Genomic DNA, 13,956 nt, shown 5'->3' with positions numbered 1-13,956 from the left:
TTCTACCCAAATCTTAAGGAATTTACTTCTCTGTCAGTTTGGCGCGCAAGGCTGCAGCCCACTGACCTCACTAGTTCAACATATCAACACATTTCTATCTTAAGGCTTACTGTACTCTGCTTTCCAGTGAATCTGCACAGGATTCTCATTTCTTTCACTCAGGCTAAAACTCACCTCTCCACGTTTTTCCTGAACACATGATCTAAAATAGCAGCTGCTTTGAATCTTCCACTCTTTACAGCTGCTTTTCCTCCTTAGTGCTCATCATTGTCTGACATCAAATTATATTGGGGAGGGGAATGAGTGTTTGTGATCTAGTTTTCCCACTAGGATATAAGCTCTACGTGAACAGAGATGCTGTCAGTTTTGTTTCTGCGGCACCTTCAGTCTGTCAAAGAGTTTGGCACAGTGTAGGTGCTCAAGATTGTTGGGCCAGTGAAACTGGCCAATGGATAACAGCACAATTCAATAATAATATCATAGTTCAAATTATTTGCTGCTTAAAAAGAATAAGGTCAAATATATCATTATTTTTCAAACTAAAATGTACTATTACAGTGAAAGTGAAGTTGCTCAGTCGTGTCCGACTCTTTGCGACCCCATGGACTGTAGCCCACCAGGCTCCTGAGTCCATGGAATTTTCCAGGCAAGATTACTGGAGTGGGTTGCCATTTCTTTCTCCAGCGGATCTTCCCAACCCAGGGATCGAACCCGGGTCTCCTGCACGGCAGGCAGACGCTTTACCGTCTAAGCCACCGTAGGAAAAAACAATCAGCCAAGGGACAGACCATTCACTTTCACTAAGAAAATTCTTGGAAGCCAACATGAATATGAAAACTTTTACCCCACATTTTACATTTATTCATGGTATTCTTTTTAAAGCACCCTATAAAAAAGATGACTCAAATGTAAAAGAAGAATATGTAAAACTACTTTAAGGAATTCAAGGTCAACCCCTTCAAAAGTGATCAACTCTACTGAATTTAAAGTCAACAAGCCAATGCCTAATTGGTCAATTTCTATTACTGAAATTCTTTTAAGAAAAACAACAACACATTTTTGTTTTTCTGTTGTATTTTACAATAGAAGAAGAATCTAATCTGTTCCAGCAGTTTTTTAACTTTTAAAAAATTACTATAAAATTCTTCTGTACTTTCAAATTAATACAGAGCACTCATTCATTTTATTAAAATTATGACTATCCTGAAACAATTTACAAAATGGCTGAAAATTATTTTTTAATGCTTTCAACTTTGAGAGTTCACTCTCCCTTTTCTTCCTCTCTCATTTTTGTCCTTCATCAGAATTGCTCCATTTAATTATTTTAATTAAATAAAATACTTTGTTCCTGAACTCAAATACTCCATTGCCCGAACTTCCCCTACTTCCTTTCCAAGGCAAAAGCCATTTGGTTATCTTCAGTATGAAAAATCTGTCTGTGAAAAATCTATCTTTTCCACAATGACTATATATTAGCTTATAATTTGTCTCTTCAGACTCAAAGTATTAAGTAATCAAATAAACTATTTACTGTTTAGCAGAGGGAATATTGTTAAGGTGGAAAGAAAACTGAGCTTCAGAGGCAGTAGAGAAGTGAATATTTGGGCACCATACTGTATCAGATATGGGACTTTGAACAAATTATTTAACCTTTCTGAAGTCTGAGTTAAAAATCCTTTAAATGAGAATAAAGCCTATCACACAGGATTGTTCTGAGGTTTTATGATATTGTGGGAAGTTGTCCAGCCTTGGGTTAATATATGGTTCATGATACAGTTGGTAAGTAAACACTTGAATAGGCCTTCTGGAGATACTGGTGCATTTCTGCTCTATCAATGAAAGTACTCTGTTAAAGATACCCTTCAGCACTTCTCCAATTCCCCTACATATAAACTCCCTTTTTTCCTTTCTATTTATAGAATTCACCAAAAGAGCAATAAATGAAGATGGCTGTCTTTCCTAAAAGTAGAAAAACTGAAACAAAAAAAATAAATCTACGTAAAAATGTAGTAAAAATTATTAATAAATTATTTTACCTTATATTGAATAAAATTGTAGCTTTGCTAAGCAGGTGAATATGTAGGCTTCTTACCTTATTATTTTATTTTATGAGTCACCTAGATTGTAATCATTAAAACCCATTTAACTTGAATCATCGTTGAAATATTCCAATGCTCAGAGCACTGATAATAACCTGGAAATAATCAAGTTATTTTTCACAAGGTTAACTTGTAATTAATTCTGTATTTTATTGTGATTATCCTGAATTTGCAAATGCACACAGGAGAGTCATGTTTTTTATTTTCTGAATTTGAGCACTTAATTTCTCACCGCATACATTTCAGGACAGGTTTGTATATTACTGATTATTTGTTAGAGCTTTTTAGTCAGATTTTTGCCAGTAGCAGGCAAAATGAAGCCATTTTATGCAACAGGATAAAAGGAAAGTGTTTCAGCCTTTAGTTTCAAGGTAAAGCTATGTTCATTAACAACAAAGAAGCTGTGGTAGCAAGAAGGAAGAAAAAAATAAAAACCCTACTACTTCCTTTCAAACAGCCTTATGAAAAATTAAGCAAAATCTAATAACACATCCAAACATATTAAATAAAACAGGAATGATGAAGTAGAATTATTAAGAATTATTAAGATGAAGGAGAAGCTATGGTGAAGTAGAATTATTAAGCTCAATCAGAACACTATTATCTGTCACCAACTCTGTCACTCACAGATGTGCATTTCTGGGCAAGTCACTTCAACAGTCTGGGCTTCTGTGCCAGTTTCTAAGGTGGTGTAATAAATCATTCCAGAACTTTGGGGCTGAAAACCACAGTATTGCTTATGAACCTGCCATAGGAGCAAGGCTCAGCAGGGGCTTTGTTTCCTGCTCTGATGTCTCTACTCTGCTTGCCATCAGCTGGGGTGAGCAGAATGCTAGAGAATGTAATCATGTGAAAGTTTGCTTGCTTGTCTATCTGGGAAAACTCAAAACAGCCAGACCTGATGCAGAGTTCCTTAGGTGTGTCTCTGTTTCTATGAAGTCTGTCAGCATGATGGCCATTTTGAAACAAAACTTCTTCACTTTACATGAAAAATAATCAATTTGGATTAGATAAGCTCTAAAGTCTCTCATCTCAGACTCTGGTAAATCTCTGATTAAATGAAAACAGAAATAATTTAAAAGTGATCTGAGACAGCTGGCATAATGTTAACACATTGGGATGGAGAAGAACTTCAGAGAGTAAGTAACTCTGGAAGTGTGTAAAGCATCTAAATCAGCAAATGAGCACCATTTTCAGAATTAAGGATTATGTGTAATTGCAAATGCAGGACTATTTTCATAGGGAGCAATTTCCAGGACAGAGGGCAAGTTGATTGTTCCAGGCCATTTAGTCTTTCTGTTCAAAAACATAATTATCATGGCTCATTTAAAATTTGAACACCTGATGTGAAATCAAGAGCTGTCAACACATTACTACTGCTAAGATTTTTTAAAAGCCCTAGGAGTATTTATCTATATTTCAGTATATTGTCAATCCATACAAAATTTTGAATCATAATAATATAATGATGTTTTGTATGTCCATCCTGATACTATAAATTCCGTTTGAAACTGACTAAAAGAACTAATGTTACCAGTGGGAAGCTGTCTTTAACAACAAAAATTAGCTGGCCTGGACATCTGGAGACTATATAATCAATTACAGGAGTACAGTGAAACAAAGCATGGGGAATCCTCGAAGGATAAATGGCAGGAATTCAACCAGAAACAGAGGTGTAAAAACTGAGCCAATCCATCCTGATTTCAAGTTTTATACTTGTTTTAATGCATAATGAGTTATTTTGATATTATTCTGTATTTACAAACCACAATTGATAAATGAAAAATGTTTTACAATTGCTTCAGTAATTGATGACTTTCTAGTATGGGGAAGTTTGTTAAACAAATCATGGACACTTGTCATTACTTATTTCTTGCCACAGATTCATATGCATTTTATCAGTTGAAAAACTTAAATTCAAAAAGGGTAAAGCGTGCAAGATCATATCATTTATTAATCTTAACCTTGTTATTTATATGTGTAGTGACAAAGGGACTCTAGTATTTCCCACAGAAGGAAAATGACACAAATGCAAAAGGAATTTCCAGATTAAATTTCTCAATCATTCCTAAAGTGTGACAGTAAATGTGAAAAGACTTTCAATATCTAAGTTACCTTAAATAAACAGTTCTTAGGTATCCTGAACTGTCTCTTAAGGATGGGGCATAGTTTCCCAGTAACCTGAAACCCTTTTAGATATCCAGTCTGTGATCTGAATGTAAAAAAGACAAAGCCAAACAAAAAGCCAATGTTCGCCTACACAGTTTAACTTTTCGGCATATATTATGTGCAAGTGAAAACTCTACATAAAGTGTCTGAAAGCAGAATAAAACCCAATTTTCAAAGTTGAAGAAATAAATGTTCAAAATTCTTTTAACAATGACTATGGTTCTTAATTTTTCCACCATTTATTTTAGTGTATTTTGAAATATTTTAGCTTTAAATTCCATGCAAATTTTGTATTTCATTCTTTGACACGTGAGTTGATATAAATATATAATTAATATTCTAAGAACTATTTTTGCCCAGAAAATCTTCAAGTACAATTCATGCCAAGTAACTGAGCCATGATCTCATGATTTCATGTTTCTCCTGAAATATCTGACACATAGGCCTGATAATTAATATCTAAATCCCATTTTGAGGAGACAGCACTTTCCTTAATAAAATCAAGCTTTGATTTTTCCAAATTTATCACTAAAAAGATTTATATTTGGAGAAAGATGTCTAAACTTTCCTCTTGGCCCGGAGATTCATTTTCCTGTTTGGAATATGTCTATCATTAAAGCTGCTACCACTGTTGAGTTCTCAGGAAAATCGTTGCAAAACACAACAGAATATACTAATGCTCATAGAAGAGATACACAGGAGCAACAGCAGCAGCAGCAGTGCTTTGTTATGAATAGCAACTATTCATTTCTATAATTTAGAACACTAAACAGCCACTGAATGAACAGGACTCTACTAAATCTAATGATCAAAAATAACAAGTTAAAATGTCATATTTTAGTATTTATTCTATAAAGGGTGATGTTTATTTATATATTTGTTTGTTCCAGAATGATTTTATATTATACAAACATATCAAATCCTGTTTATAATAGACAATTTTTTAGAACAATTTTAGGTTCATAGTAAAACTGAGTGGAAGATGCAGAGATTTTCCATACATCACCTGTCTCCACATACACACAGCCTTTCTCACTATCAAAATCCCACATTAGAGTGATGTATTTGTTACAGTTAAGGAAGCTACAGTGACAGGTCATTTTCTCTCAAAGTTCATAATTTACATTAGGAATCACTCTTGGTATTATATATTCCACAGGTTTGTCAAGGGCGTAATGATATGTGTCCACTATTATTGTATTATACAGAATAGTTTCACTACCCTAAAAATTCTCTATGTCCCACCTATTCATCCCCACCTCACCTCTACCCCTTCCCAATTGCTGATCTTTCACTGTCTTCATACTTTTGCCTTTTCTAAAATAGTGTATATATCTCAAATTATTTTTTAGTTATGGTTTTGGAATAAAGTAGTCATAGAAACATTTTTCCATTACAGATAAAATTTTAAGTGTAACAAAATATTTATACTTAATTTTCAGCTAAATCTATTATAATTTTTCTTTTCTGCAGCTAAACAACAATATAATCTTTGTGCATTCATTTAATGACTGGGTAAATTCTACTTCAAAATCTTGTTTCACTCCAGTAAACAAGACATCAATTCCTGAAAAAAAAATTAAATTAAGCTTGAGCCACTTGTTTTCATATTTCTTGCACAAATTATACAGAAACACTCTGTCAGTAAGAGTTTGAACAATGCCATTGATTTATGCACACTTGAAAAATAAGTGCCAAGAATTCTAGTCTCAGAATGGTGACATGAGCATAGTGGGTCCAACTTCCAGGGAAACAAGCAAAACTGGTAAAAATTAATTTTAAAAAAGTTCAAAATCTCCCAAGATTAATGTAAGGGTATATGGTAAATAGAGAAAAAAAAATTTTTAATAAGTTCTTAATCTTAGTAGGAACTGTCCCTCTTATCCTGTCCCAATTCAGCTTGGTGGAAACTCTACTACTACCAGAACTGTGTAGGAAGATGGGGTTCTCTTTCTCCTCAGCTCCTAATAAGAAGTCTTACCAGGAAAGACAGGACACCAGCATTTCTTATACCCTCCAAATCCAAGTTGCAGATACTAAACTCTTGGTGATTCAGCAGAAAGCTCAGGGCCTCCCTAACTGACCCAGCCCCCAGCTGTAGGGGGCAAATTCTTTCTCAGGACAGGAAGACTAGAAACACTGTGAGCTTGACTGCCCTTACTTCACTTTGCTGCTGGAGCAGAAGTTCCATGCCAAGAGAGACAAGCCAGAGACTACCATCCTCTCTAGTACCAGGATTAGTGACATGCAGATTTTGTTCAGAATGAGAACCAGTCCTTAAGAGTAGAGTACTCCAAAACTCTCCCCAAAGCAATTGCCTTTATTTGAACACTATGGAGAAGTTCAACTCTAAGTCTGCTATCAAAAGCAACAAAGACTTTTGTTGTAAATAAATAAGAGAAGGATTTAGCTTATGAAAGCTACAAGCTAAACTATAGGCCAATTAGTTGCCCAAACAAAACCATGAAAAGAGACATCAAAACTTTTATATCTGGAAATATATTATGTAGTACACCATATCATCAGAGCAAATAAGAAAAGGTACAAGATCATCTCAAGAAACCGAGAAAAAACACTGAACCAAATCCAACACTCCTTTATGATAAACATATTCAACAAATTAGGAATAGATTAAGAATAGCGACAAAATGAAACAGCTCACATCATGTAATTAGTTAATGTATCAATATTGGATGTTTCCCTTAATAGCAAGAGCAAGACAAGAATGTCTTCATACTACAGATGTTAGGCAGGGAAATTAGGCCAAAAAAAAAAAAAAAAGAAGAAAGAGGAGAGGAAGAGGAAGATGAGAAGGAAGAGGAGAATAAAAATAAGTAAATAAATAATAAAATAAAAAGAAGAAATACTAGGTAGAAGTTGAAGAAATACTAGGTAGAAGTTGAAAAAAAAGCATCCATACTAAAAGTAAAGAAGCATGCTAACGCATAGAAGGAATGTCATTGTATACAGCAAATACTAAGGAATCTAGTAAAAAATCTATTACAACTAATAAATGAGTTTTGTAAGGCTGCAGGATACAGGATCAATATACAAAATCAATTTTATTTTTATACATTCATAATGAATAATCCAAAAATAAAAATCAATAAATTTCCTTTCAGTAGCATACAAAAAGGGATAAAGTTAACAAAACAAATCTGAAACATATCATTCAACATCACAGTAATCCAAATCTGTGCCCCACCATTATTGCTGAAAAAGCTGAAGTCAAACAGTTCTATGAAGACCTACAAGACCTTCTAAAACTGACACCAAAGGAAGAAAAAAAAGTCCTTTGCATCAAAAAGAATTGGAATGCAAAAGTAGGAAGATAAGAGATACGTAGAGCAACAGGCAAGTTTGGTCTTGGAGTATAAAATGAAGCAGGGAAAAGACTAACAGAGTTTTGTCAAGAGAATGTACTGGTTATAGCAAACACTCTCATCCAACAACACAAGAGACAAGTCTACACATGGACATCACCAGATGGTAAACAATGAAGTCAGATTGATTACATTATTTGCAGCTGAAGATGCACAAGCTCTATACAATCAGCAAAACCAAGACCTGGACATGACTGTGGTGCTGATCACCAGCTCCTTATTGCAAAATTCAGACTTAAAGAAAGTAGTGAAAATCAGTAAGCCATTCAGGTATAACCTAAATCAAATCCCTTAGGGTAATACAATGGAAGTGATGAATAGATTCATGGGATTAGATCCGGTAGAGTGCCTGAAGAACTATGTATGGAGGTTTGTAAGACTGTACAGGAGGTGGTGACCAAAACCTTCCCTAAGAAAAAGAAATGCAAGAAGGCAAAATGGTTGTCTGAGGAGGTCTTACAAATAGATGAAAAACAAGAGAAGTGAAAGGCAAAGGAGGAAGAAAAAGATATACTCAACTGAATACAGAGTTCCAAAGAAAAGCAAGGAGAGATAAGAAAGCCTTCTTAAGTGGACAATGCAAAGAAATAGAGGAAAATAATAGAATGGGAAAGACTAGAGATTTCTTCAAGAAAATTAGATACCAAGCGAAAATTTCATGAGAAGATGGGCACAGTAAAAGACAGAAACAGCAAGGACCTAACAGAAGCATGAGATTTAAAAAACATGGCAAGAATACACAGAAGAACTACACAAAAAAGGTCTTAATGATCCGGATAACCACGATGGTGTGTCACTCACCTAGAGCCAGATATCCTGGAAAGTCAAGTGGGCCTTAGGAAGCATTACTACAGACAAAGCAAGTGGATAAGTGGAAGTGATGGAATTCCAGCTGAGCTATTTCAAATCCTAAAAGACGATGCTTTGAAAGTGCTGCACTCATTATGCCAGAAAATTTGGAAAACTCAGAAGTGGCCACTGAAAAAGGTCAGTTTTCCTTCCAATTCCAAAGAAAGGCAATGCGAAAGAAAGTTCAAACTACACAATTGTACTCATTTCACATGCTAGCAAAGTAATGCTCAAAATTCTCCAAGTTAGGCGTCAGCAGTACGTGAACCAAGAACTTCCAGATGTACTAGCTGGATTTAGAAAAGGCAGAAGAATCAGAGATCAAATTGCCAACATCTGTTGGATCATAGAAAGCAAAAGAATTCCAGAAAAACATCTACTTCTGTTTCATTGACTACGCTAAAGCCTTTGGCTATGTGGATCACAACAAACTGTGGGAAATTCTTTTACCTGTCTCCTGAGAAACCAGTATATGGGTCAAGAAGCAACAGTTAGAACCAGACATGGAACAATAGACTGGTTAAAAATTGGAAAAGGAGTATATCAAGACTGTATATTGTCACCTAGCTTATATGCAGAGTATATCATATGAAATGCTGGGCTGGGTGACTCACAAGCTGGAATCAAGATGTCAGGGAGAAACAGCAATAATCTCAGATATGCAGATGATACCTAATCACTCTATGGCAGAAAGTGAAGAGGAACTAAAGAGCCTCTTAATGAGAACAAAAGAGGAGAGTGAAAAGCTGGCTTAAAACTCAACATTCAAAAAACTAAGTTCATGGCATGAGGACCTATCACTTCATGGCAAATAGATGGGGACAAAGTGGAAACAGTGACAGATTTTATTTTCCTAGGCTCCAAAATCACTGCAACAGTGACTACAGCCAGGAAATTAAAAGACACTTGCTCCTTGGAAGAAAAGCAATGACAAACCTACACAGTGTTTCAAAAAGCAGAGACATCAATTTGCCAACAAAGGGCCATATGGTCAAAGCTATGGTTTCTCCAGTAGTCATGTATGGATGTGAGACTTGGACCATAAAGAAAGCTGAGTGCCAAAGAATTCATGCTTCCAAATTGTGGTGCTGGACAAGACTCTTGACAGTCCCTTGGACAGCAAGGAGATCAAACCAGTCATTCCTAAAGGAAAACAGCCTTGAATATTCATTGGAAGGATAGACGCTAAAGCTGAAACTCCAATACTTTGGCCATCTGATGCAAAGAGCCAACTCATTGGTAAGGACACTCATGCTGGGAAAGATTGAGGGCTGGAGGAAAAGGGAATGACAGAGGATGAGATGGTTGGATGGCATCACAGACTCAATAGACATGAGTTTGCACAAACTCTGGGAGAAGGGGAAGGACAGGGAAGCCTGGTGTGCTTCAGTCCATGGGGTCTTAAAAAGTCAGAAACAATTTCATTACTGAACGTGTAAGTCCACATGGATATTATCCTCTGTATGTGAAAATTAAGTCAAGATAGATCATTGACCCACATATAAAAGCTAAAATATAACACTGAAATGGAGACATAAATTAGAGGCAATGCTTTCTTAGAACCTCAAGAACACAATAAACAAAATTTTAAAAAAAATTGGACTTCATTAAAATTTAAACTTTTGTGTTTCACAATACATCAGAAAGAGAAAAGACAAGCATACCATGGGAGAAAACTTTTGCAAATCATATACTTTATAAGGGATTTTATCCATAATAAATCAAGAACTCTAGGAACTCAAAATTTAAAAAAAAAAATAGGCAAAAATCCTGAGCAGACATTTCCTTCTCAATATATACAAACGATCAATAATCATATCAAAAGATGCTCAAAATCATTATGCCTCAGGGAAATGCAATCAAAACCTCAGTAATATATCATTTCTGACTATTAAAAAAGATAATAACAAGTTGTGGTGAGGACGTAGAAAAATTAGACCCTTCACACACTACTGTGGGAATGCAAGGCATTTCAACCAGTTTGGAAAACAGGCTGGTATTCTTCGAAAGTTTAAACAGAGAGTTACCATATAACCTATCATATTTGTTTCTAGGTATGTATCATAGAGAAGTAAAAAAATATATATAGCCACACCAAAATGAGTATATGAATGTTTCTGGAAGCTTATTTTTAAGTCAAAAAAGTGAAAACAACTCAAATGACAATCAGTTGGTGAATGGATAAATAAAATGTCATATGTTCATAAAATTGATATTGCTTGGTTAAAAAAATAATTAGTTATTGAGTCTACAACATGTATGAACTTTATGCTAAGTGAAAGAAATCATCACAGAGGTCCATATATCAGATGATTCAATTTATATGAAATGTCCAGAATAGGCAAATCTATACTGAAAGAAAATAGATTAGTGATTGTCTTAGGAAATTAGGAGAAACATGAGAATTACTCTTGGGTATGAAGTTTTCCTTTAGAATAATGAAAATGTTCTAAAATTAGATATTGGTGACGGTTGTACAACTTTTTGAATATACTCCAAACCACTGACTTATACATTTTAAATGTATTCATTCTATGATATGTGAATTATATCTCAAAAAAGTTATCAGTTATTTAAAAAAAGGAAACTGTGTTTTGAGGAATTATCACAAATGTTGAAAAAGACTTACAGCCAAAACCTTAAAACAATCAGAATGTTCAAAAATATTAGAAAGAAAAAAAAAACAAACCTGTGGTAAGCCACATGATAAATAATGTAGCCCTATTCCAGATAGTATTTACAGATTGTTAATCACAACATAGTAAGGTGTTCATGTTAAAATATTAAGTAAAAAGTTTAAGATAACATTTTATCAAAAAAAAAATTTATATTTTAAAAAATAGACTGAAAGTTAATACTCCAAAATATTAACAGTTGCTGTTGGTGTAGTAATTTTTGTCTCAATTTTGTTCCATGTTTCTTAATTTTCCAAATTCCCCATTACGTACAATTTAGAAAAAAATAATAAATAAAAATATTTATTTAAAAGTTGATATCTGCCATCAATAAATGATTGCTGAACTAAGGACTATACTTCATAAACTCACTTCAGTAATGTTTAATGATGATTGAACTGGTAGATGTCTACTTTTCCATTTAATCATCACTATTTTGAGTTAACAGGGTTTCAAGTTAACATTGTAAATAGTATGCAAATACACTCATTGTAATTCTTTATTGCATCTATAAATTCAAGTATGAGCCAAGCTCAAAAATATCACTTGCTTTATCATTAAAATAGTATTAAGGGGAAACATTCAATGGAAACAAGTGTAAGTCTATAGTCACATTTTAAATAAGGTTATGAATAAGAGTCACCAATAAATCTTAGCTCTTTTTCCTTATAATCAGCATAATGTCTCATAAGTAACATAAAATTTTTGAATCCTTTTATCCAGGATTTAGAAAATAGCTTTTCATATATAGTTAGAACCTTGAATTACTGTGGAATCATCGATTATTTTTAGTATCTTAATATTCAATTTGTAAGGAAAGCAGGAACACAAATAGAATCTCTTCTGTGAACATCTGTTTTGTTTTTCCCCTGAAGAAAAGAATAGATTCACACTAGTCCACTTTCTGTGCTTCTACCATGTAAACCTAATTCTGATTCTATTCACATAGGTTCTAATGACTGTTGACTAAGCAAATAGATGGGTTTAAAAAAAGGCCTACAGGTTGTTAACTGTTGAAGCTGTTAATATTGAAAGTTGCATAGTCAAAAAAAAGCTGAAAGACACCCAGAGAAATCATGATTCAGAAGTGGTTTGTTTTAACTCTAAAATCCTCCAGAGCCAGAGCCAGTAATCCTCCAGATTACTCATAAGTAATCTATTCTAGTATTTAATACACTGACGATAAAGTTCCATTTCCAGTTGCATCTGAGTTTTTCCCCACTTGATTTACATCTGCTAAGTCGACTCTGTGCGACCCCGTAGATGGCAGCCCACCAGGCTCCTCCATCCCTGGGATCCTCTAGGCAAGAATACTAGAGTGGGTTGCCATTTCCTTCTCCAATGCATGAAAGTGAAAAGTGAAAGTGAAGTCGCTCAGTTGTATCCAACTCCTAGAGACCCATGGACTGTACCCCACCAGGCTCCTCTGTCCATGGGATTTGCCAGGCAACAGTACTGGAGTGGGTTACCATTGCCTTCTCTGATTTACATCTAGCTCCTCTTATTCAGTCCTCAATAAAATTAAATAATAAATAAATAATACAAAATTCTAAAGATCGAGCTTTTTTTTTTTTTTTCAGCATAGTCCTAGATGAATATACTGACAGAAAGCTTTACCCACAGTAAATAATGGGGAATAACACGCTATCCTTGGGAGATTTGCACAGATGCTCTGTGTCCCTTGGTGGGTGAGCATAAAGAACTGTCAATTGTTGCCAAGTATTTTGGAGCTCCCTACCTAGACATAAAACTCTAGACAGGAACATTGGATACAACAGAACTCATTCTAAGCATATTTAACATCAGTTAACACACAGCCTGTATTGGTGCCAAGAAGAAGGCAACTACGCTCATAATTCTGTGGGTGCCATACACCTCTGTATCCCCTACACAATCCTAGATATCTTTAAACAATTTCTTGAAAGAGCCTTTCTTAAAAGCCTTTGGTGTCAGACAGTTGTCAGTAGAAGATTTAGTGTAAGTTAATATTACATGAAGACTTCTCCAGACACTGGTCAAAAACTGTAAAAGTTGATATGATGAGTTTCTGGATTGTGTTGGAGAATTTTTCTGGAATCCTGGTCAAAAGCAAATTTGGCAAATTCATGTTATGAAAAACCAGATACTAATGAATAAGATGACTAAGATAAGAAATAGTCCCCTAATGAAAAAGACATTGGGTCTTCTACTTTCATGGATAGTGGCATTATATTAGAGGTACGTTTCAAAAATCATTGAAAATATATGTTAGATTTTTTCAACCTTCGGAATTAGCATTTGAGGTTAAATCATTCTTTATTATGGAAATCTGTCTTATGCGTTGTTTAGCAGAATCCCTGGCTTCTATCCAGTAGATGCCAGTAGCACCCCTTCAGTTGTGACAATGAAAAATGTTTCCACATATTGCCAAATATAATCTGAGGCATATAATCATCCTCAGTTGAGAACCACTGTCATAGAACTACTAAGGCAGATATTAGTACCAGGACCACAAACTATCACCTGTCCTCAGCCTGGCTTTCTGAACTCAAGGCAATGAATGGCCAGATATCTGGAAGCTTTTGACTAATATAATACATTTGTTGTTGTTGTTGTTGTTGTTGAAAACACATTCATTCTTGAGTGCTTCTGGAATCTTTTCTCACTTACTTATCCTAGCATGGTAATAAAACAAACAAACAAACAAACAAAAACTATGGTTTAGGAAATACGTATGTAACACACACACACATATATACACATATAAGAGTGTGTGTACATACATCCACACACACATTCAGT

General features: G+C 34.6%; 1 protein-coding gene and 1 non-coding gene across 2 annotated transcripts in view; both read right to left on the bottom strand.

Moving 5' to 3' along the window:
- The window catches only part of LRP1B (LDL receptor related protein 1B), a 1,834,206-nt gene that overhangs the window by 613,372 nt on the left and 1,206,878 nt on the right, over positions 1 to 13,956 (bottom strand). The gene's annotated exons all lie outside the window — the stretch shown is intronic.
- TRNAG-GCC (transfer RNA glycine (anticodon GCC)) lies at positions 691 to 763 on the bottom strand. Its single transcript has one exon. It is a non-coding gene; the product is annotated as a tRNA-Gly (tRNA).

This window comes from Budorcas taxicolor, chromosome 2, assembly GCF_023091745.1.
Source record: "Budorcas taxicolor isolate Tak-1 chromosome 2, Takin1.1, whole genome shotgun sequence".
Taxonomy (NCBI): Eukaryota; Metazoa; Chordata; class Mammalia; order Artiodactyla; family Bovidae; genus Budorcas; species Budorcas taxicolor.
Note: the sequence above shows the minus strand (reverse complement) of the source record. Positions and strands in the feature narration are given on the sequence as shown.